The following is a 21,516-nucleotide window of genomic DNA, read 5'->3' as shown; positions in this document are numbered from 1 at the left end:
CGCTTTGACTGCACACACTTCCCACTGGTTCCCACCTTTAAAGTCTCTGCCCTTCCAGAGGGCATCAAACTGGAGACCAAGAATTTAACACAAGAGCCTTTGGGGAACATTACAGATCTAAATTATAGCAAAGAGTGTGCAACAAAATGGTATGACCAAGGCCAGCTTTAGTTGATGTGGTGTTTTAATTATATTTACTTAAAGATATGCCACAAATAAACATGGACCATCTCTTCTCCAAGGAGATTCATCTCATGCTTGACTTGGAGAGAAGCATTTTCCCAGTCACCTTCAGCTGGTATCATCTGCAGAAGCAAACTGTACATTTACAGTGATCCTTTCTCAAGGAAAGGAATAGTTGAACCTAAAAAGGAGATAATTCTTTTTTTTTTCCTTTTCTTTTCTTTTAATGGTACATTTTAGGTATACAATATGTTTACATTTATCATTGGGTGCTTGTACCTGTACATGATGTATTTTAGTTCTTATTTTTTCCCCATTGCCTGTGCGCTCTTCCCTATTTACATAGACTTCGTTTCCATTTTTTTTTCTTTTCTCATGATTTTTCCTTTCTAATCTTCCCTTTCCCCTTCCCCTCCCACCATCCCTACACCTTTGGACCTTTTCTTATTTCAAATTATGAGTTATTCATTTTAATCCTTATTTACACTTTCAGTTTCTTACACTAGAGAAACTTTCCAGTATTTACACATTCGTCCTATTTATTTCACTTATGAGTAAGGCCTCAATATGCATCCATTTAGCTATAAATGTCGCTAGTTTCTCTTTCTTTATGGCTGAGTAGTACTCCATTTTATAAAAAATCCACATCTTCTTTATCCAGTTTACAATTGATGGGCACTTGGGCTGTTTCCCAGCTTTAGCTATTACACACTGTGCCGCTATAAACATGGGTGCACATATATCGTTGTGGTATGATTCTTTTCATTATTTGGGGAAGATATCCAGCAGGGGAATAGCTGCATCAAATGGAACCTCTCGCCATAGTTGAGGTATCTCCATACTGATTTCCACAGTGGTTGCACCAGTCTGCACTACCATCAGCAATGGAGAAGGGTTCCTTTCTCTCCACACCCCTGCCAGCATTTGTTATTGGTTGATTTCATGATAGCAGCAATTCTTTCTGGAGTGAGGTGGAATCTTAGTGTTGTTTTCATCTGCATCTCTCAAATGACCAGTGATGTTGAACATTTTTTCATATATTTATTTGCTGCTTTTACTTCTTTGAGAAATGTCTGTTCATTTCGGATGCCCATTTTTGAATTGGATCTTTGAATTTGGGGGATCTGATTTTTTTCAATTCTTCATATATTCTAGATAGTAGACCTTTGTCTGAGGCACAGCTGCTAAAAAATTTTTCCCACATTGTAGGTTTTCTCTTAGCTCTGTTGGTAGTTTCTCTTACAGTACAGAAGCTTTTCAATGAGATCCCAGTGTAGATTCTTTGTGCTAGCTCCCATGCTACTGAGGTTTTGTTCATAAAATCTTTTCCTATGCCAATGTCTTCAAGAGTTCTACCTAACTTATCTTCCAGCAATTTTAGTGTTTCTCTCTTAATATTTATTTATTTTTTAATATATATATTTATTGGTACATTTTAGGTATAAAAATACATTTACATTTATCATTGGGTGTTTGTACCAGAACATGATGTTTCTTAGTTTTATTTTTTCTCTCATTATCTGTGCATGCTTCACCCCCTCCAACCCTTCCTTATTTACACAGAGTCTGATTCCATTTTTTTCTCATAATTTTTTCTTTCCCTTCTTCCCTTTCCCCTTACCCTTCTACCATCTCCAAACCCTTGGACCTCTTCTTATTTCAAATTATCAATTATTCATTTTAATCATTTTCATCCTTATTTACACTTTCAATTTCTCACACTAGAGAAACTATTCAGTATTTACACAGATGTGTCCTATTTATTTCACTTAAGAGTATGGCCTCAATATGCATCCATTTAGTTATAAATGTCTCTAGTTCCTCATTCTTTATGCCTGAGTAGTACTCCATTTTATAAAAAGAACCACATCTTCTTTATCCAGTTTCCAGTCGATGGGCACTTGGGCTGTTTCCAAGCTTTAGCTATTACAAACTGTGCTGCTATAAACATAGGTGCACATATTTCACTGTGGTATGATTCTCTTAATTCATTGGGGAAGATTCCCAGTAGGGGAATAACTCGGTCAAAGGGGACCTGTAGTCCTAGCTCTTTGGGGTATCTCCATACTGATTTCCACAGTGGTTGCACCAATCTACATTGCCACCGACAATGGAGAAGGGTTCCTTTCAATCCACACCCCTGCCAGCATTTATTACTGGTTGATTTCTTGATAGCAGCCATTCTTTCTGGGGTGAGGTGGAATCTCAGTGTTGTTTTCATCTGCATCTCTCAAATGACCAGTGATGTTGAACATTTTTTCATATACTTATTTGCTGCTATTACTTCTTTGAGAAATGTCTGTTCATTTCGGATGCCCATTTTTGAATTGGGTCTTTGAATTTGGGAGGTCTGATTTTTTTCAGTTCTTTATATATTCTTGATAGTAGACCTTTGTCTGAGCTACAGCTGCTAAATATTTCTTCCCACATTGTAGGTTGTCTCTTAGCTCTGTTGGTAGTTTCTCTTGCAGTGCAGAAGCTTTTTAATATGATAAGATCCCAGTTGTTGATTCTTTGTGCTAGCTCCCATGCTACTGAAGATTTGTTCATAAAGTCTTTTCTTATGCCAATGTCATCAAGAGTTCTACTTAACTTATCTTCCAGCAAATTTAGTATTTCTGACTTAATATTTAGATCTTTAATCCACTTCAATCTTAGTTTAGTGCACGGTGATAGGTATGGGTCTAGTTTTAAACTCTGACAGGTTGAAATCCAGTTTTTCCAACAACAATTATTAAATAGGCTATCTTTTCTCCAATGAGGGTGGCTGGCTCCTTTGTCAAAGATGAGGTGACTGAGTATGTCTGGAGTTGTTTCTGCATCTTCTAATCTGTTCCACTGGTCCTCAGGTCTGTTTCTTTCCCAGTACCATGCTGTTTTTATCACAGTAGCTTTGTAGTATAGTTTCAAGTTGGGGAGTGTGATACTGCCAGCCATGTCTCTGTTGCCTAGAATTGCTTTTGCTATTCTAGGTTTCTTCTGTTTCCAAATGAATTTTTGGATTGTTTTCTCTAGTTCTTTTAAGTATATTGTTGGAATTTCAATTGACATTGCATTGAATCTATATAGTAGTTTTGGAAGTATGGCCATTTTCACTATATTGGTTCATTCTACCCAGGAACAAGGGATATCTTTCCATTTTCTTATATCCTCTTTGATCTCCTTCTTCAGAGTGCTGTAGTTTTCAGTGTAGAGGTCTTTTGTTTCCTTTGTTAGGTTGATTCCTAGATATTTCATTTTTTTAGTTGCTATTGTAAAAGGAATTATTTCCTGAATTTCTCTCTCAATGGGTCTCCTATTTGCATATAAGAAGACTATTGTCTTTTGAGTGTTGACCTTGTATCCAGCTACTCTACTGAATCTGTCAATTGGGTCTAGAAGACTTTTGGCTGAGTTTTTTGGGTCTTCTATGTAAAGTATCATATCACCAGCAAATAATGACAGTTCAACTTCTTCCTTTCCTATCTTTATTCCATTATTTCTTTCTCTTTTCTAATTGCTATGGCTAATATTTCCAGAACAATACTGAACAGGAGTGGTGATAGTGGGTATCCTTGTCTTGTTCCTGATGAAAGTTTTCAGTTTTTGACCATTTAGTATGATGTTGGCTGTTCATAGATAGCCTTAATCAGGTTGAGAGAAAGACCTCCTATTCCAATTTTCTGTAGGGTTTTTATCATGAATGGGTGTTGGATTTTGTCAAATGCTTTTTCTGCATCTATTGAGATGATAATGTGGTTTTTGTCCTTGACTCTCTTAATATAGTGTATTACATTTATTGATTTATGGATGTTGAACCATCCTTGCATCCCTGGGATAAATCCAACTTGGCCAGCATGTATGATCTTCTTGATGACACTCTGTATTCTGTTTGCCAGTATCTTGTTGAGGATTTTTGCATCCATGTTCATTAGGGAGATTGGTCTGTAGTTCTCTTTTTGGGTTGGGTCTTTCCCTGGTTTGGGAATCAAAGTCACTATTGCTTCCAGGAATGAATTTGGAAGCCTTGCTTCCCTTTCAATTTCCTTTATGTGTTTAAAGAGTAATGGCAATAGTTCTTCTTTAAATGTCTTGCAAAATTCAGCAGTGAAGCCATCAAGACCTGGGCTTTTCTTTGTTGATAAGTTTTTTATTACATTTTCAATTTCACTCACTGTTATTGGAGTGTTTAGAATTTCTATATCTTCTTCATTTAATTTTGGCAATTCATATGTATCTAGGAATCTGTCCATTTCTTCTGTGTTTTCCATTTTATTAAAGTACAGGTTCTCAAAGTAGGTATTGATGATTCTCTGAATTTCTGCTGGATTTGTTGGAGCTTCACCTTTTTCATTCTTAATTGCATGGGTCTGAGCCTTTCCTTTCCTTTTTTTGATAAGGTTCACTAAAGGTTTATTGATTTTATTTATTCTTTTAAAAAACCAACTCTTTGATTCATTCATTTTTTTATCGTTCTCTTAGTCTCCATTGCATTGATTTCTGCTCAGATCTTTATAATTTCCTTTCCTGTACGAGCTTTGAGTTTATTATGCTCTTCTTTTTCTAGAAGTGTGAGGTTCTGCATTAAGTTATTTAACTGAGTTCTCTCTGTTTTCCTAATATGGGCATTCACTGCTATGAATTTCCCGCATAGAACTGCTTTCATTGTGTCCCACAGATTCCTGTATGTTGTACTGCCATTACCATTTAATTATAGAAACTGTCTAATTTCTTCCTTAATTCCCTCTGTCACCCATTGGTTGTTCAGGAGGGTGTTGTTCAATTTCCATGTGTTTGTGGGAATTTTGCAGTTTCTTATGTTATTGATCTCCAATTGTATTGCACTATGGTCTGATAATATACAGGGGATAACTTTAATTCTTTTACATTTACTTAGATATGTTCTATGACCTAGCATGTGATCTATTTTGGAGAATGACCCATGTGCAGCTGAAAAGAATGTGTATTCTGATTGTGTGGGGTGGAACATTCTGTAAACATCTATTAAGTACATTTGTTCAATACCTTTATTTAGTTCTAGAATTTCATTGCTAAATTTTTTCTAGTTGATCTATCTATTTGTGATAGAGGGGTGTTGAGGTATTCTTCTACAATTGTATTAGTGCTTATTTGGTTTTTCATGTCCATTAATATTTGTTTTGTATAGTTGGGGGCATTCGTATTTGGTGCATATATATTTAGGATTGTCATCTCTTCCTCTTGGATTGTTCCTTTCACAAGGATGTAGTGACCATCTTTGTCTCTCTTAATTACTTTTGGTTTGAAATCTTTGTCTGCAAATAAGATTGCTATGCCTGCTTTTTTCTGGGTTCCTGTAACGTGGAGAACTGTTTTCCATCCTTTTACTTTCAGTCTATGAATTTCCTTTTGAGTTAGGTGTGTTTCTTGTATACAGTATATTGCTGGGTTTTGCTTCTTAAACCACTCTGCCAGTCTATTTCTTTTGATTGGTGAATTGAGGCCATTAACATTGATAGTTATAACTGACAGATATTGACTCATCCTTGTCATGATGTTTTACTCTTGTTGGCTCTTTTATTTCTTATTTTCCCTTACGCTTTAGTGTCTTACCTTGCACGGTGCCTTCTCTCTGCTGGGCCTCATGGAGTTGTGACCTTCATTGTTTTTTTCTAGGATATTGCTTAAAAATGTTTGGAGTGCTGGCTTGGTATTCACAAAATTTCTCAGGTGTTCTTTGTCATGGAAGTATCTAATTTCCCCATTGATTCTGAAAGATAATTTTGCCAGATACAACAGCCTAGGTTGGAAGTTATTCTCTTTTAGGGCTTGAAATACTTCACTCCAGGCTCTCCTTGATTTGAGGGTTTGTGTTGAGAAATCTGCTGTGATTCTGATTGCCTTTCCTTTGTAGGCGATTTGTTTCTTTTCTCTAACTGCCTGTAGGATTTTGTTCTTCTGTTGGGTTTCTGGGATCTTGACTATTATATGTCTAGGTGTAGATTTTTTTTGGTCATGGCTGGATGGAGTTCTATATGCCTCACTTATCTGTATGTCCAGTTCTCCACCTCTGGGAAGTTATCTACTATTACTTCTGTGAACAGTTTTTTATATCCATTGTACTTTCTCCTGTTCTTTCGTGGACTCCTATGAGTCTTATGTTATTCTTCTTTGCATCATCTAGCACCTGCTAGATTGATTTCTCATGGTCCCTTACTATCTTTAAGAAATCTCTGTTTTCATGGTCCTTAACTGTGATCTTGTCTTCTATATCTGATATTCTGTCTTCAGATTCTCTTAGTCTGCTCTGCATGCTTTCAATGGAGTTTGTAATCTCCTGAATATCTGTTTGAATCTGTTTCATGGATTCTATTTCTTTCTTATGTTGGGCAATCATGTTTTCCATTTCTTTCTTATGCTGGGCATTCATGGCTTGCAGCACGTCTCTGATCTCATCTATTTTCTTATCTGTTTCTGCTCTAGAGCTTCTAATCACGTCTTTCACTCTGCTCACCATGTCTATATTTATCTGGGAGATTATTTCTGTTTTGAAATTTTCTAAAGCCTCATGCATCTGCTTTATTACTTCCTGTGCTATCAGTTCAGGGTGTCCAAGTGGTTGCTTATCGGACTTTTCCACCTCATTTCCCCCAGTATTTACTTTTTGTGTTGTGGAAGCCTGCATTTGTGCCTTGCTTAAGTGTCTTCTCGTTTTTGTTTTTGGTACTGTCCTTGATTTAATTCCTGGGTTGATATTTCAAGATTGCTTAATGTAGGTATCTTTGTTGCTTGTGTTTAAAACCCATGTGGAATGATTGCTTTTCAGAGGTGTCTTCCAGATATAGTTTGTGTTTGGCTTTTTGAGACTCTAATGACTCTATTATATTTTTCTTATACCAGGAAGGAAAACTAATTAGATCAGTCACGACATGTTAGCCCAAATGACATAGTCAGAAATACCACAGCATCAAGAACAGCTTAGAAAGTGACAATTTGTGATAGTTATGAACCTATCACTTTTAACTATGTGAGTTAAATTAAAACAGAGGACCAACCCAACATGTTTATAATGAATAAACTCTTCAATATAGCATCTTTCCCCTTCGGGGTGGGGAGTTAAAAGGAGTTTGGGAGGGAAGGCCAGGTAGAAAGAAGAGGTAAGATTAGCAGTGAGGCCAGAAGACACAGAAAGATCACACAAACTCTAAGAAGTTGTTAAAGGCAAGAGAAAATGGCAGAATGAAAGAACAAAGATGTGAATAGAATCACCTAACAGCAACAGGGAGGCTAGATACCAAATTTACTTTCCTTTAAACCTAATGATAATCAAGAGAAGGAAAAAGAGAAGAAAAGAACAGTAAGGGAGAAATCCGAATTCAGTGCAGAAAGGAACAAATAGGGAGATGAGGAGCAATGTAGGACAGTGAGAGAATGAGTGACACAGAAAGAAAAGATAAAAGAAAGAAAAGAAAGAAAAGTGAAACTTTGAAGAGTAGAAAAAAAGTAAAAATTAAGAATTAAAAATAAGAAAAAAATTTTTTTTCTTTTTTGCAAATAGCACTAGAAATTATGGGCCTCCTTCAGGGTATGTCTCTGCTATCACAGTAGGCAACATAGGAATCCTTGTGCATATAAAAGTCAATGAGTCTCAGCAAGCCAGCAGCAGACCAAGTACAGTGGTCTGATGTGCCTTTATTGTAAAGGTTCTCTTTACTTTTCTGCTGAGCTTCAGTTTTCTTTGAGGAGCCTGAGAAGCCCTCTTTCTTTTACTAACTTCTGCTCTATCTTGTGGCGCTCAGGACAAGGGTCTTTATAATCTCCTGTGCCTCTGTAGTGTGGGACCAGGTAGCAGAAAAGCCAGACGGTAGGCGGCGCCGGAAGGGGGGGGGGCGAGACTGGGTGTTGGAGGCGCCTCACCCTGCCGTGGGCGTGGCCCGGGACTGCTTCAGGAGCTTCAAGTTGCTTGTCTTGTCTCACCTGGCAGGTCGCCACAGGTTAGAGAGCATCTGGGGGGGGTTGGGCTGCAAGGCACCTCTCAAAGGAGGTAATTCTTATCTATCTATTCATTGTCAAAAGTTCTAGTAGGAAGAACAATACACACATAGTAAACTGATCACTTGTAAGGTTAATGTGTCCTCATATATTTCTCTTCACTTAACACTACCGCAGCTTTTCAGTCCTCAAATTTTTGACTGATAGCTTTTCAATGTTTATCAGTCTACATGTAAATATAATACAAAGTACTTTTTAAAAAATTGAATTTCTAGTAAAATATGCAAAATGTCATGAAATTAGTGAAAATTATATTTGATATTGCTTGAATCACAAAGATATTCATTAACATATGAGGGAGTAGCCATAGGAAGTCATTGAAGAGTTGAAAATGAAAGGTCAACTATGGTGATGGTACAATTTGCAGTTAACAAAAGAATAATCTGAATATTAAAGGACTTAGGGTTTAGGAAATCTTATGAATAATTTTGCAAAGTGAAAAGAAAAAATTTTATTGAATAATTCTCTCTTCATTTTAATTAAAAGTAGATTTATTATTCAAACATAAATTATATTAAATATAAGGAAAAACCCTTATTTTTAATTTCTCACAATAATATCTCAATCAAATATTTTTGAAAGTTTGGCTTCCATTTAAATTGGATTGACTTTAATACATATTTCTTATAACCAAAGACCTCTTATTCTATGACTCCAGCATGTTTTACTAATTCCATAATCCTCACAAGAGATCAGTTTACCACTACCCAGTTAATCTCCTTCCTAAAGTGTAGTCTATTTCCCCAAGCCTCAGGAATGGTATAAAAATATCTGCCACAAAAATAGAATTTGGTATATATTATAAGAGAAGGAAAAGTATTAAGGGGTTCAGGATACATAATCTTTATACAGAGTCATCAATCAGTTCTTTCAAAAGGAGTTTCTGTCCTAGAAGTATGAGTAGTGTTGCCACAGAGATGAAGAACTGAGAAACTAGTGATTATCCTGAAGTGATTTATAGTCCATGTGTTAGTCAGATTTCTTGCTATGGTAATATACCTTAGAATATCAACATACTTGAAAAAGGTTTATTTTGGCTCATGGTTTCAGTGGTTTAAGTTTATGACCTGCCGGGACCTTTGCTTCTGGGCCTGGGGTGAAACAGAACATCATGTGAGGGAGAAAGTGGTGGAGCAAAGGGGCTTATTTCACAGCAGACAAGAGGCAGAGACAGTGTCGGAAAACCTGCACTTAGCTTCTTCCTTCCAATTTTATTAGCATCTGGGCCCCCAGACTATAGAGTGGTCCCACACACACTCAGGGAAAATTTCCCCCCTCAGTTTACTGTCCCAAATGCCAGTCATCACTGAAAACACCCTCAGTGTGGTTTGGTAAATTCTCAGGCATCTCACAATCCAATCAAGTTGATAAAATTAACCATACAGTCCATTTGGAGATTACATACATTGAGAAGTTAGATTTAAGACTTGAGAATCTTGGAGTTGGGGCATACAAGTCCTGAATACTAAGCTAAGCTCTCTGGACTTCAGATAATGAGGAACAAGTGTTAGAATCGGCGTTGCATTAATTTTTTTCCAATGAAGTTGATACTACATGTTGCGCCAGGCAGAGGTTTGGGGGCTAGCGTCCTTCCATGAAGAGACCCTTTGCTTTCCTGGTTTGTTTGTTTTAATCCTGGAAGGAATGAAGGAGGTGGAATAAGGCTGACTTAGAATAGAAAGCTTTTGATAACAAAAGTGAAGTAAAGCAGTTTTATTGATATTATTGCAAAATTGGGGTGGGGGGCTGCCACATAGTAAGCGAGCTATACAACAGGGAGAAGCTTAAGGTGAGGTTTTTAATATGGTGGTTTGATTTGCCAATATTTATAGGAGTAAGCTGATTTTCTAAAAATAACTATTTTTCTGATTGGTACAATCAGGGTCTTAGCCTTTATTTCTGAGGTGAACCATGGTTTACAGGAGCTAGGGGCACATAGCAGGAAGTATGCAAAGGTCTTACAAAGGGCAGCCCCTTCCAGCACAGCACGTGTCATGAGTAAGCATGAGGCTATCTCTATTATGCTAGCCACCCAGGCGGTATGCCCCACACTGCCTATTCCTCCCTAACTTCCCCTACATACATAATAAAATATATAAGTCCATTTTCTCCACACCTCAAGGAAAAAGCAATTTAACTTTCTTTACATCCATTATTTCCATTTCTTAATATATTGTATCTATCTGTCATCTACATATATGACAAAAAATAAAAGTTCTGGAAAGGATAGAAAAATCTAAAATCTAAAATCTATGGGAAAGTAACACTGTTAAATTGGAACTATGAGCTGTTTTCCTGTATGAAAATTGCTACAAGAGAAGATTCATAATGTTGTTTCCCAGACAGAAAGTAGAGAAGGCTGTCTTTTTAAAGAATTATACTGCCTCCCACATGAGTATTTGTTTCTGTTCAATCAGCTCAGGGCTTCGATCCTGTGCTCCTTAACAATCATCTCTGCCAAGAAGACCAGAGTAAAGCCAGATAAAAGTGACACAAAATCATTTAAAAGAAATAACATGGAAAATGGATGATCCATGTACGAATTGTCAACAATATATTTATAGTTGTAATTGAAATCAGAATTCATAGTATGAGCATTGTACTTAAATACTTTGAATATAATTGAAGATAATATGAAAATAAAACTCTTTTCATTATGTCATCATTAGCAATCCCTCTGTATATTCACATTGATTCATTTTTTGATTCCTCAAATATTTATTGGAGAACCAGCTATGTGAAAAGCATTGCTATGAAGTGTGGAGACATATGCAAAATGCATCAAGAAATTGTTGCAATTAAATGTTTTGTGAGAATTCTAAGATGAAGTTTAAATTTTAGGATTGCTGCTCAATCTAAATGTCACCAGCATTGCCATTTATGTGGAGCCAGGGATTCTGATAAGTTCTCCACAAATAAGCTATGAGATCCTGAGCAAGTTATTTATCTCTCTGGGGATTAATTTATCATCTGTGAAATGAAAACTCATAAGAGCACATATCCTAGAAAGTTGGTGAGAAGATTAAGTTAAATTAGATTAATAAAATATTTATAGTCTAGCACAACAATAATAACTCAATGCTATGATTTGGATATCTCATGTCCACAAAGGTCTACATGTGGAAGGCTTGGTTCCCAGGGTGTAGATAATGGTTGGTGCTATGCATCTTTAAGAAGCAGGATTGTGGAAGGTACTTAAGTCACTGGGGCCATGTCCTCAAATGAGATCAGAGGACCCAATCCATCCTCTCTCTGCTCCAGTTCAAGATGTGGGCATTCACTCTGATACATTCTCTTACCATAGATATCCACCGCCCTCATCAAAGGCCAGATCAATGGGACTGTGTGCTTGTACCTCCAAACTATGAGCTAAATAAACCTTTGTCTCTTTATAAAATTAGATGCTTCTAGTACTTTGTTGCAGTAATGCAAAACTAATTATACTCAATAGATGTCAGTTATCCCTACTATTTGTAATTATGATGATTACAATAAAAGAGGCTTTGCCATTACTAAAAATTTTAGCTCAGAGTGAAGTTTAAATATTTGAATTATTCTGAAAAGCACAGATTCATTAGGTATGTGTTATTATTACTGCACAAAGAAAAAATATTATAAATTACAATATAATGTCACTGTATTTATAGCTTCAAGCTACAGAAAGTTATGGTTATTAAACTAAAAGGAACTAGAAGACCTCAAAAATGTCTAACTACTCCATCTTTGAGATTAAATGTTTTATAAAATTATTTTTATTTTAGAGGGGACAGGTTCACCCAGAACCCCAGAATAAGTGGAAAAGAAAACTAATAGACAGATTGACAGATATCTTGAGAAATTAGTTTTTTCAGATGGTCATGGTGGACACTTAAGGCACAACGTTTATTTTATAAACTTATCATAGTTGTGCTAGCAATAAAATCTCACTGTTTTATATTTTGCTTTCTTATTGTGTTTTCTTTCATCCATTGCATGTGTTGTTTTTCCTGTGCATTTGATATCCACAGGGAAAATTTTTATTCTGCTGATTGGGTTATGCTGAAATCACTCTGAAACCTTTTATGACTGCTTCTTATGGGCTTACATCTTCTAAGGATTTTAAATCAAAGTCAATTTATAAAGAAAAGAACTTGCTTTAAACTCTGCACCCTTATAGTAACCACTCTGAATGTCCCTATCAGTAAAAACCACGATTATCTTATTGCCATCAAAGATGGTGCCTTATGCTTGACTTTTTCTCACTTTTGTATATCTGCAAGTTCTGGAATATTCTAACACACCAAAGACAATGTGAAAGCTATTGCTCTGTGCAGAAACATTGGTTTGAAGGTGCTGCTTTTTTTTTTCCTGTTGTCTTATGTATATTGAAAAAGCTTTAAAGGATATACAATACTATAGACAGAAAACAAGCTGCTTTGAGGCAACTTGCTTTGTATAACTACCTTTTACAATCTCAAGGCCATCCCATCCAGACAATCAGCAAGATACAGCCCCTGTGTCAGATACACTTACATACACTTCCGTTTCATCTCTTCAGACCATTTTCCTGGGACTCTCTCCTGGTATTTCAAGAAGGTAAGTCTGGAAAAATTTAAGTATACATGTAGATTTTTATATTCTGGATACTGCTAAATTATCACATGTTAAGATAGGAAATTAGACAACACTTTCTTAAATATACAACAGCAAAGAGAAACTTGTTTTAGTGGTTGGGAACAAAATGTAATTAAACTACACCTAGATACCAGCTCCAGCCTCATATTTTGTTCTTGTCAATGTACCTAAAACTGCATTTATCTGTGCATAAAATGAAAATAATAATGTCTCATAGGACTGTTACGAGGATAAATGCAGTAATTTACATTTTAAATGTTAGATTTTTTGATGCTTGACATTTAGTAGTAAGCATTTACTATCTGGTAGCTATTATTCTATAACTTTCTTCATTATTTTTATGTTTCAACTACTAACACACTTTTAAGTCAGTCAAATCTGGGTTCAAAAAATATAATGTACAAGATCATTGCAAAATACTTCACCTTTCTGAATCTCAGATTATCTATTTTCTCAGAGTATTTTAAGGAATAAATGAAATAATGACCCCAAAAGTTCGTAAATGCAGAACATAACTTCATAGTTACACTGTAAGTGGCAGGTTTTTTCCCCATTTTCATTATTTACTAGCCCAGCTATGCTGTAAAGGTTTACATATAATAATAAATCAATTAATACTGTTGACTAATTTGTTTACAGCTCTATAGAAAGCTAGTTGGAAACACAACCCTGGTTTTAAGGAATGAGACAGTGACTCTATAGTGCTGGAGTTTTCTTGGAAAGCTTTTCCTTTTCTGATAAAAGGGACAGAAGGGTTTTTTTATATGTTTATTAGCTGTTTCTACTTCTTTGTCTGAGAAATGTCTGTTCATTTCAGATGCCCATTTTTGGACTGGGTCTTTAAATTTTGGAGGCCTGATTTTTTAAAATATATTTATTGGTATATTTTAGGTATACAATATGTTTACATTTATCATTGGGTGCTTGTACCTGAACATGATGTATCTTAGTTCTTATTTTTCCCCCATTACCTGTGCGCCCTTCACCCCCTCCATCCTTCGCTACTTACATAGATTTTGTTTCCATTTTTTTTCTTTTCTCATAATTTTTCCTTTCCCTTCTTCCTTTTCACCTTCCCCTCCCACCACCCCTATAGCTTTGAACCTTTTCATATTTCAAATTATCAATTATTCATTTTAATCATTTTCATCCTTATTTACACTTTCAGTTTCTCACACTAGAGAAACTATTCGGTATTTACACATGTGTGTCCTGTTTATTTCACTTAAGAGTATGGCCTCAATATGCATCCATTTAGCTATAAATGTCTCTAGTTTCTCATTCTTTATGCCTGAGTAGTACTGCGTTTTATAAAAAAATACCCACATCTTCTTTATCCAGTTTCCATTTGATGGGCACTTGGGCTGTTTCCAAGCTTTAGCTATTACAAACTGTGCTGCTACAAACATAGGTGCACATATATCGCTGTGGTATGATTCTTTTTATTCTTTGGGGAAGATACCCAGTAGGGGAATAGCCTGATTTTTTTAAGTTCATTATATATTCTAGATAGTAGACCTTTGTCTGAGGAACAGCTAGTTTAAAAAAAAATTTCCCACCTTGTGGGTTGTCTCTTTATGCTGTTGGCGGTTTCTCTTGCTCTGTAGAAGCTTTTTAATAAAATGAGATCCCAGTTGTTGATTCTTTGTGCTAGTTCATGTACAACTGAGGTTTTCTTCATGAAGTCTTTTTCTATGCCAATGTCTTCAAGAGTTCTACCTAAGCTCTCTTCCATCTGGTTTAGTGTTTCTGTTTTAATATTTAGATCTTTAATTCATTTCAATTTGATTCCACCTCACTCCAGAAAGAAAGGCTGCTATCAAGAAAGTAACCAATAAAAAATGTTATTATTGGCGGGGTCATGCAATAGAAAGGAACGCTTCTCCACTGTTAGTGGAAGTGTAGACTGGTGCAACCACTGTAGAAATTAGTAAGGAGATACCTCAAAAAATTAGGATTAGAGGTCCCATTTGACCCAGCTATTCCCCTGCTGGGGATCTTCCCAAAATAATTAAAAGAATCATACCACAGTGATATATGTGCACCCGTGTTTATAGCAGCACAATTTGTAATAGCTGAAACTTGGAGACAGCCCAATTGCCCATCAACTGGTGACTGGATAAAGAAGATGTGGTTTTTATATAAAATGGAGTGCTACTCAGCCATAAAGAATGAGAAACTAGAGGCATGTATAGCTAAATGGATGCACATTGATGTCAAACTCTTAAGTGAAACAAATAGGACACACATCTGTAAATACTGAATAGTTTCTCTGGTGTAAAAGTGTAAATGAGGATCAAAATGTATAATAGATAATGTGAAATTGGAAGAAAAGATCCAAAGAGGAAGGGAAGTGGGAGGGGTAGGGGTAGGGAAAAAGAAAGGAAATGAAAAAAATGAGAAAAGAAAAAATGGAAACCAAGTCTTTGTAAACAGGGAGGAGTGGAGGGGTGGAGAGGTTGAAGGAAGGGCAGAGAAATGGGGGGGAAAAATAAGAACCAAAGATACCATGTAAGTACAAATTCCCAATGATGAATGTCATCATATTGTATACCTACAATGTACTAATAAACTTAATAAAAAAAATAACAAATGAACATGTTCAACATGGAATTGCACAAGGTAAACATTCCCATTCCAAAAGGGAGGAATAGGGAGACACAAAGGAATCAAACCAAACCAAGACTGAAAACCAGCAAGACAAACATTAACCCTTGTCATGGCACATCCATTGATGTTGTGGTGGGTGTGAGCTCCAGAGAGCTTGAGCAGCCGCACCCCCAGGGCCTTGCCCACTGAAGCTCATGTGGCCTCTCTTTGTGGCTAGCTGTGCTTACTGCCAGGGCATCCTGAGGAGGCATTCCATATTCATAGCATTTCCAGTTTTCTGTGGTCCCTACTACATTTTCAGCTTCACACACTGCTAAGATTTAGTGGCAAATATAGTATAGAAAATGAGGAAAATGAATCCCGGGTTTCTAGACTTACTAACCAGCTACAGTGTTATATAATTTTCTGAGCTATATTGAGTATGGAGTAGGTGAGAATTAAATTTGAGAAAAATCCCTGAAAAGAGAAGAAAAAAAAGTAAACACGTACTGTGCAAGAAGTCATACACTCCCATTGTGTTCCAGGAACAAAGCATGTTTTATTATAGTTTATTTCAGCATTTTTGAGTGTAAGCACAAATAGAAAAGTTGGGTTTATGGCCATTTTCTGTCACTGGAAAATGAGAGCTCTCAGAGATGTCTGTTCACCTCTCTGAGATAAATGGTATTAGTAAGCGAAGGCAATAAAGCTATCTGTGACAGGTGGATTGAATATTGGTTTTATTCTACTTTCCTCTCCGGTAACACTTAAAAATATATTCATGAAAAGCTTGGTTTCAAGCCTAATTGGTTGAAAATAAAAACAGAATTAATTTATTCTCAACTTACCCTTTCCCAATATTTCCAGCTTTTACAGTTATTTGTTGTTAGTTCATATATCTCCCATTAGTCTCAATTTTATTAACTTTCCAGGATTGTGTACTCTACAGAGTATCTGGAAAATGAGAGTTAAAATTTCAATGTCTATCTTATTCTCTTTCTAAAATATCTGAATATTTTAACATCTATTTTTCTCATAGGAAGCTAATCATTCCCCTAATGAAGAAATCTTGAAAAATATTTTAAGACAATTTTTTCCTTTTCCCATGATGATAAAAGTTACTCTGGAATATCAGAGAACAGTGACACAAGTCTGATAGGCCAGCTACTATTTCCCATGGTGGTTCCTTCTGTACCCTCAAATAAGTAATTTTGGAAATAGCTTTTGCAGGGTTTTTGGCAGAGAATCTTGACAATCATAGTGCAATTGGAATAGGTCCTCATTAAAATTCTCAAAAATTTCTTTCAATAATGATCAAAAATAATGAGTAGTGCTTGCTATAAGAGATTAATATGAGAAGTAGTTGGTCTCTTCAAAGTCACAAGAAGGAGTCCTAAATTGGTGGAGAAAATGCCACAGCATTGGGTGTTGGCAACTCAGCTTCTCCAATACAAAGTGCCTAGAGTCTGGAAAACAGTAGTTAAGAATTATCAAAGTAAGTGGAGGTTACCCTGGAATCAAGAGGGAACTAACAAAAGAGGACAAAAGGATTAACTGATAAAGAATAAATAAAAAAGAAAAGAGATTTCTTGCAAATTGGACTGCCAGAGAACATCTGGCCAGCCACCAGCTGGGAGATCAAGTGAAACTACAAACTTCTCACGGAACCAGATAACCACATGGGGATTAAGAGGATAATCAGTGGCAATCAGGGATACTGCTTCCAGAGAGACCTTCCACAATCAACAATTAGTGAGTGGCCCTAGTACAGTGCCCACTGCCACAATCACAGAAGGAGAGTATGTGGGGACACCACTGCAGAGAAATCTCAGTGCTGGAACATGAGTCCCAGATCAACTGCTTAACACCAAGTCATGGTCCACGCTGTCAAGTTCCCAGAGCTAATGAGAGAAGGACAGCCTCAAGAGACAGCCGTTGGTTGGAAAGCAGGCTGTAGAGAATCCCATTAAGGGGTTGGGCTGCTGAATACCACCTCTTGTGGCCAGAGGCCAGGCTCAGCCTGAATGAACAGGACTGGAAGCTCACATTGGTGTCCTGTTCTCACTGCAGGAGGAGGTCTGTACCCAGCATCATTCTTGGGGCAGACTGCTACCATAGACTTCTAGCAAAAACAGAAATATGTCCTGGCTTGAACTCTGTTCCTTAATCTTAGGCTGAGGAAAAGAGCCACACATCCAAAATAATAGAAAACTTTCTTTTATTATTTTTTGTTTAATTTAATGTTTTTCTTTCACTGTATTCCTACTCCTGTCCATCCTCCCATTTTTATTCCATTATTTTCCCCTTTTTTCTTTTATGAGTGCATCTGTGTGTGTGTGTGTGTGTGTGTGTGTGTGTGTGTGCATCTGCTTCTCTTCCTCTTGCTTTTTTTCTTCCAATGTAGTTTATAGAGGGTAAGGGAATTCTCCCTTGTCCCTTTATATCTCTCCTACATTTAGCTGTATCTTTTTGCCTAGTTTCTTTCTCCTGTTTCTTATTCTTTCTCAAATTTTCTTTTCTTTCTCCTTTTTATTTGTCTCACTTTAACTTTGTCTATTGTTTATTTCAGTCATAAAATATTTTCTATTCCCATTTCTCACTATCAATTTTGTACCCAGTTTTCCATTGTCGTCATCTAAATATATAATATACCCTTACAATCATTAAAAGCCTTAGCCCCCTCTCCTATTTCTTCCTTCCCATGCCACATAGCAAAGGACTTAAAATTTATCCCCCCCCCACCCTGCTATTACCTGGTCCCTAAGACTCTGGGCTTTAGATAACTGATCCTATAAAATCACTGTTGAATGCTGTTTTCACCATTAGAGAAGATATAGCCATCATACTTATTGCATATTAACTGTGGGTCAATACTTAGGTTGTTATAATGCCTTCATTATAACCATGGATTTATTCTCTAGACTAAGGGAAGACCCAAAACAGGGATTCATGGTATGTTATCTCTCAACTGGCCCTGATAGATACCACTATCTATTAGTAGATTAGCCTGTTAGTACTGTAGCTAATTTAATTGCACAGGAATTATCCTGACTCAGTGGATACTTTCATGCCAGTGAATCTGTCTGCTCATTTCACCATCACACCTGAGGTAGGGACAGCAAGAATTATTAAGCCAAGTCCTTGTACTGGATCAGACTCTGCAAGAATGTCTACAGCCTGGCTGAAAGAAGTCCTGAGTCTAAGTTAGCATCAGTATTGCAATGGAAGGAACAGAGGAGTTAGTTGGGAGTGAGCACTCAGACTCTGGCAGTGAAGCTACTTGGGAATCACATATGCACTGTCTCATTGTAATATTTAATCTGTGTCCACATCGGACATCTTATAGGTTTAAATTTTTGTATGTTTCTTGACTTAATAATGTGAGGTTATATTATGTTCCCTTATGATTTCATATGTTTATCAGGTTGTTATTTTCTGTATTTGTTCATTCTTTGGCTCTTATTTAATAGGTATCTAGATTGTCTCCCTCTTCTCAGTTCCCTATCTAGTTTCTTTACCTCAAACAATATTATTAACCCTTGAAACAATGTTATTAACATATTTCTTTATTCTTTTTCCAAACACATAAACTCTCTCTCCCAAGTTTTTAAATTTCCCATATATAGTTCCGTCACAATCATGCTTATCTTCTCTAGTATTAGCCCTCAATATTCCCCATCCTAAGCCTTGGCTCTTCTGTATCTTACTTACCTTTTGTCTTCCCTATCAGCAGGTTCTGACAATCACATAGTTTTCTCAATCACAAAGTAAACCTCCTTTCTACCATATCTCACCCTGACCCCCACAAATATCCTCTAAAAGCTTTCAATAATAACCTTTCAAATCAACTAAAAGTATTCCAATAAAATCAGATTCTGTATCAACCTTTTCTTCTCATCTACCACTATTACTCCTTCAAACAAGGAGTAATAGTGGTAGTATCCAACACTCCTCATCCAACCAGCTCACATCCTCCTCACCCACCTCATTGCAGAAAAATCACAAATAACAAACTGTCATAGAGTGCATAGAGGATAGACAAAGGGGGGATGTATAACTACAATATCTATCACATTGAAGTGTTGTAAGAATGAAGCTGTGGATGCAATTATGACCAGAAGTAATTCTTTTGGGAAAATATAAGGACAGAGTCCAGATCACTTAAAATAAATAATAGAAGGAGGAAGACTAGCACTGAACATACAAAACTGAAAATTATTCACTGGAAGGCAACATCATAGTATAAATCTCCATATAAGCCATAAACTCTCCTCACTTCTCTAGTCCTCAAACTGAAGTACCCTCCTAAAAAAGGAGGGGAAAAAGAGGGGGTATATATTAAAAAGATATATGATGTAGATATAGATAGATAGGTTCAAGCAAAAAACACACACACACAAATATAGGTAGGTGCATGGGGAACCAAGGAAACAAAAGAGCCCTAAATTCTCTGAGCTCTCTCAAGGAAAAGCAAGGGGTCACAAAGGGAGAAGAAATGAGACACCAAGTAGCAGAAATCTATGAAAAGTTCATGAAGAGATGAATAAAATAGATAAATTCAAAGAGTAACCAAAGTTCACAGAAATTTTACTCAATATGCCCACAGTTAATTTTGGGGAAATAGGTAAAAAACTAGATGAGCTAACAAAAATGATTCAAAATTCGAATAACAATTTCAACAAGGATATGGAATCCTCTAAAAGATGTCAGACAACAATACCTGAAACAAAAAACTACATAAAATTCATAAATTGCAGAAGTGACCAATGTGAAGAAAGAGTGTCTGATATTGGGATAAAATAGTGAATTATGATGAGGAGTTCAAAAAAGCAGAAAGGAAAATAACAGAACAAGAGACAATTATCCCACAGCTACTAGATGACAATAAGAAGGTTGTCTAAGGCTAATTGTAGGTAGAGAAAAACTAGAAGATAGCACTGATAGATTTACCAACATGCTTACAGAAATAAGAGAAGGAAAAAGTCTGAAATATAAACAGAGTTTAAAATACAAGGCAGAGGAGGTGAGCTGCTCCCAGTGCACAAGAGGAGGCTTCTGGGCCGCTGTACCCCGCCTGCAAGCACAGAGGAGGTGAGCTGCTCTCAGCCCACAGGAGGCTTCTGGGCCACCATACCCTCATGCGGCACAGAGTAGGAGAGCCACTCCCAGTGCACAAGAGGAGGTTTCCGGGGTACCACAACACCCCCTCCTGAGAGCACAGAGGAGGTGGGCTGCGTGGGTCCCAGTAGCACCCCCACCCCCATTGAAATGAAAAGACACATAAACAAGTTTCAAAACCAGACTTCCAGATCACCAAAAACAACCCCAAAGGGAAAAGAGATGGGACATTGTGATACTCAACCACCTGGACTTCCTGAACTGGCAACAAAAGAGGATCAGAAAAAATGAAATCAGAAATAATTTCTCAGATAAAAACAGAGATTGTTTCCATAGTGCAAGACATAATTAATAAATCTAGAGAGGACACAGATAAAAAAATAGAGGAGCTGAGGAACATGATGGAATCCCAACATAGGAAACAAATGGAATCCATAAAACAGATGCAAATAGATTTCCAGGACATGAAAAACTTCATTGAAAGTCTATGCAGCAGAGTGAAACAATGTGAGGACAGAATTTCAGATACAGAAGATAAGATTGCAATTAGTGACCAGGAAAATAAAAATTGCTTTAAAATTGTAAGGCACTATGAGAAATCAATCCAACAGGTACTAGGTGCTGTAGGGTAACATAAGACTGATTGGAGTCAATGAAGAAACAGGAGAGAGTGCAGATGACATAAAAAAACTGTTCACAGAAGTGATGACAGAAAACTTCCCAAGCAGGGGAAAGAACCTGACATACAGATAAGTGAGGCATATAGGACTCCAAATAGCCTTGATCAAAAAAAATCTACACATAGGCCTATAATAGTTAAGATTCCAGAAACCCAACAGAAGAACAAAATTCTACAAGCAGTTAGAGAAAAGAAACAAATCACATATAAAGGAAAGCCCATCAGAATCACAGCAGACTTCTCAATGCAAACCCTCAAGGCAAGAAGAGCTTGGAGTGATGTATTTCAAGCCCTAAAAGAAAACAGACTCCAACCTAGACTGA

This window comes from Heterocephalus glaber, unplaced genomic scaffold, assembly GCF_053883595.1.
Source record: "Heterocephalus glaber isolate CG9 unplaced genomic scaffold, H.glaber_assembly_v1.0 deba00000122, whole genome shotgun sequence".
Taxonomy (NCBI): Eukaryota; Metazoa; Chordata; class Mammalia; order Rodentia; family Bathyergidae; genus Heterocephalus; species Heterocephalus glaber.
The sequence above is the reverse complement of the archived record's forward strand: the minus strand, read 5'-3'. Positions refer to the sequence as shown.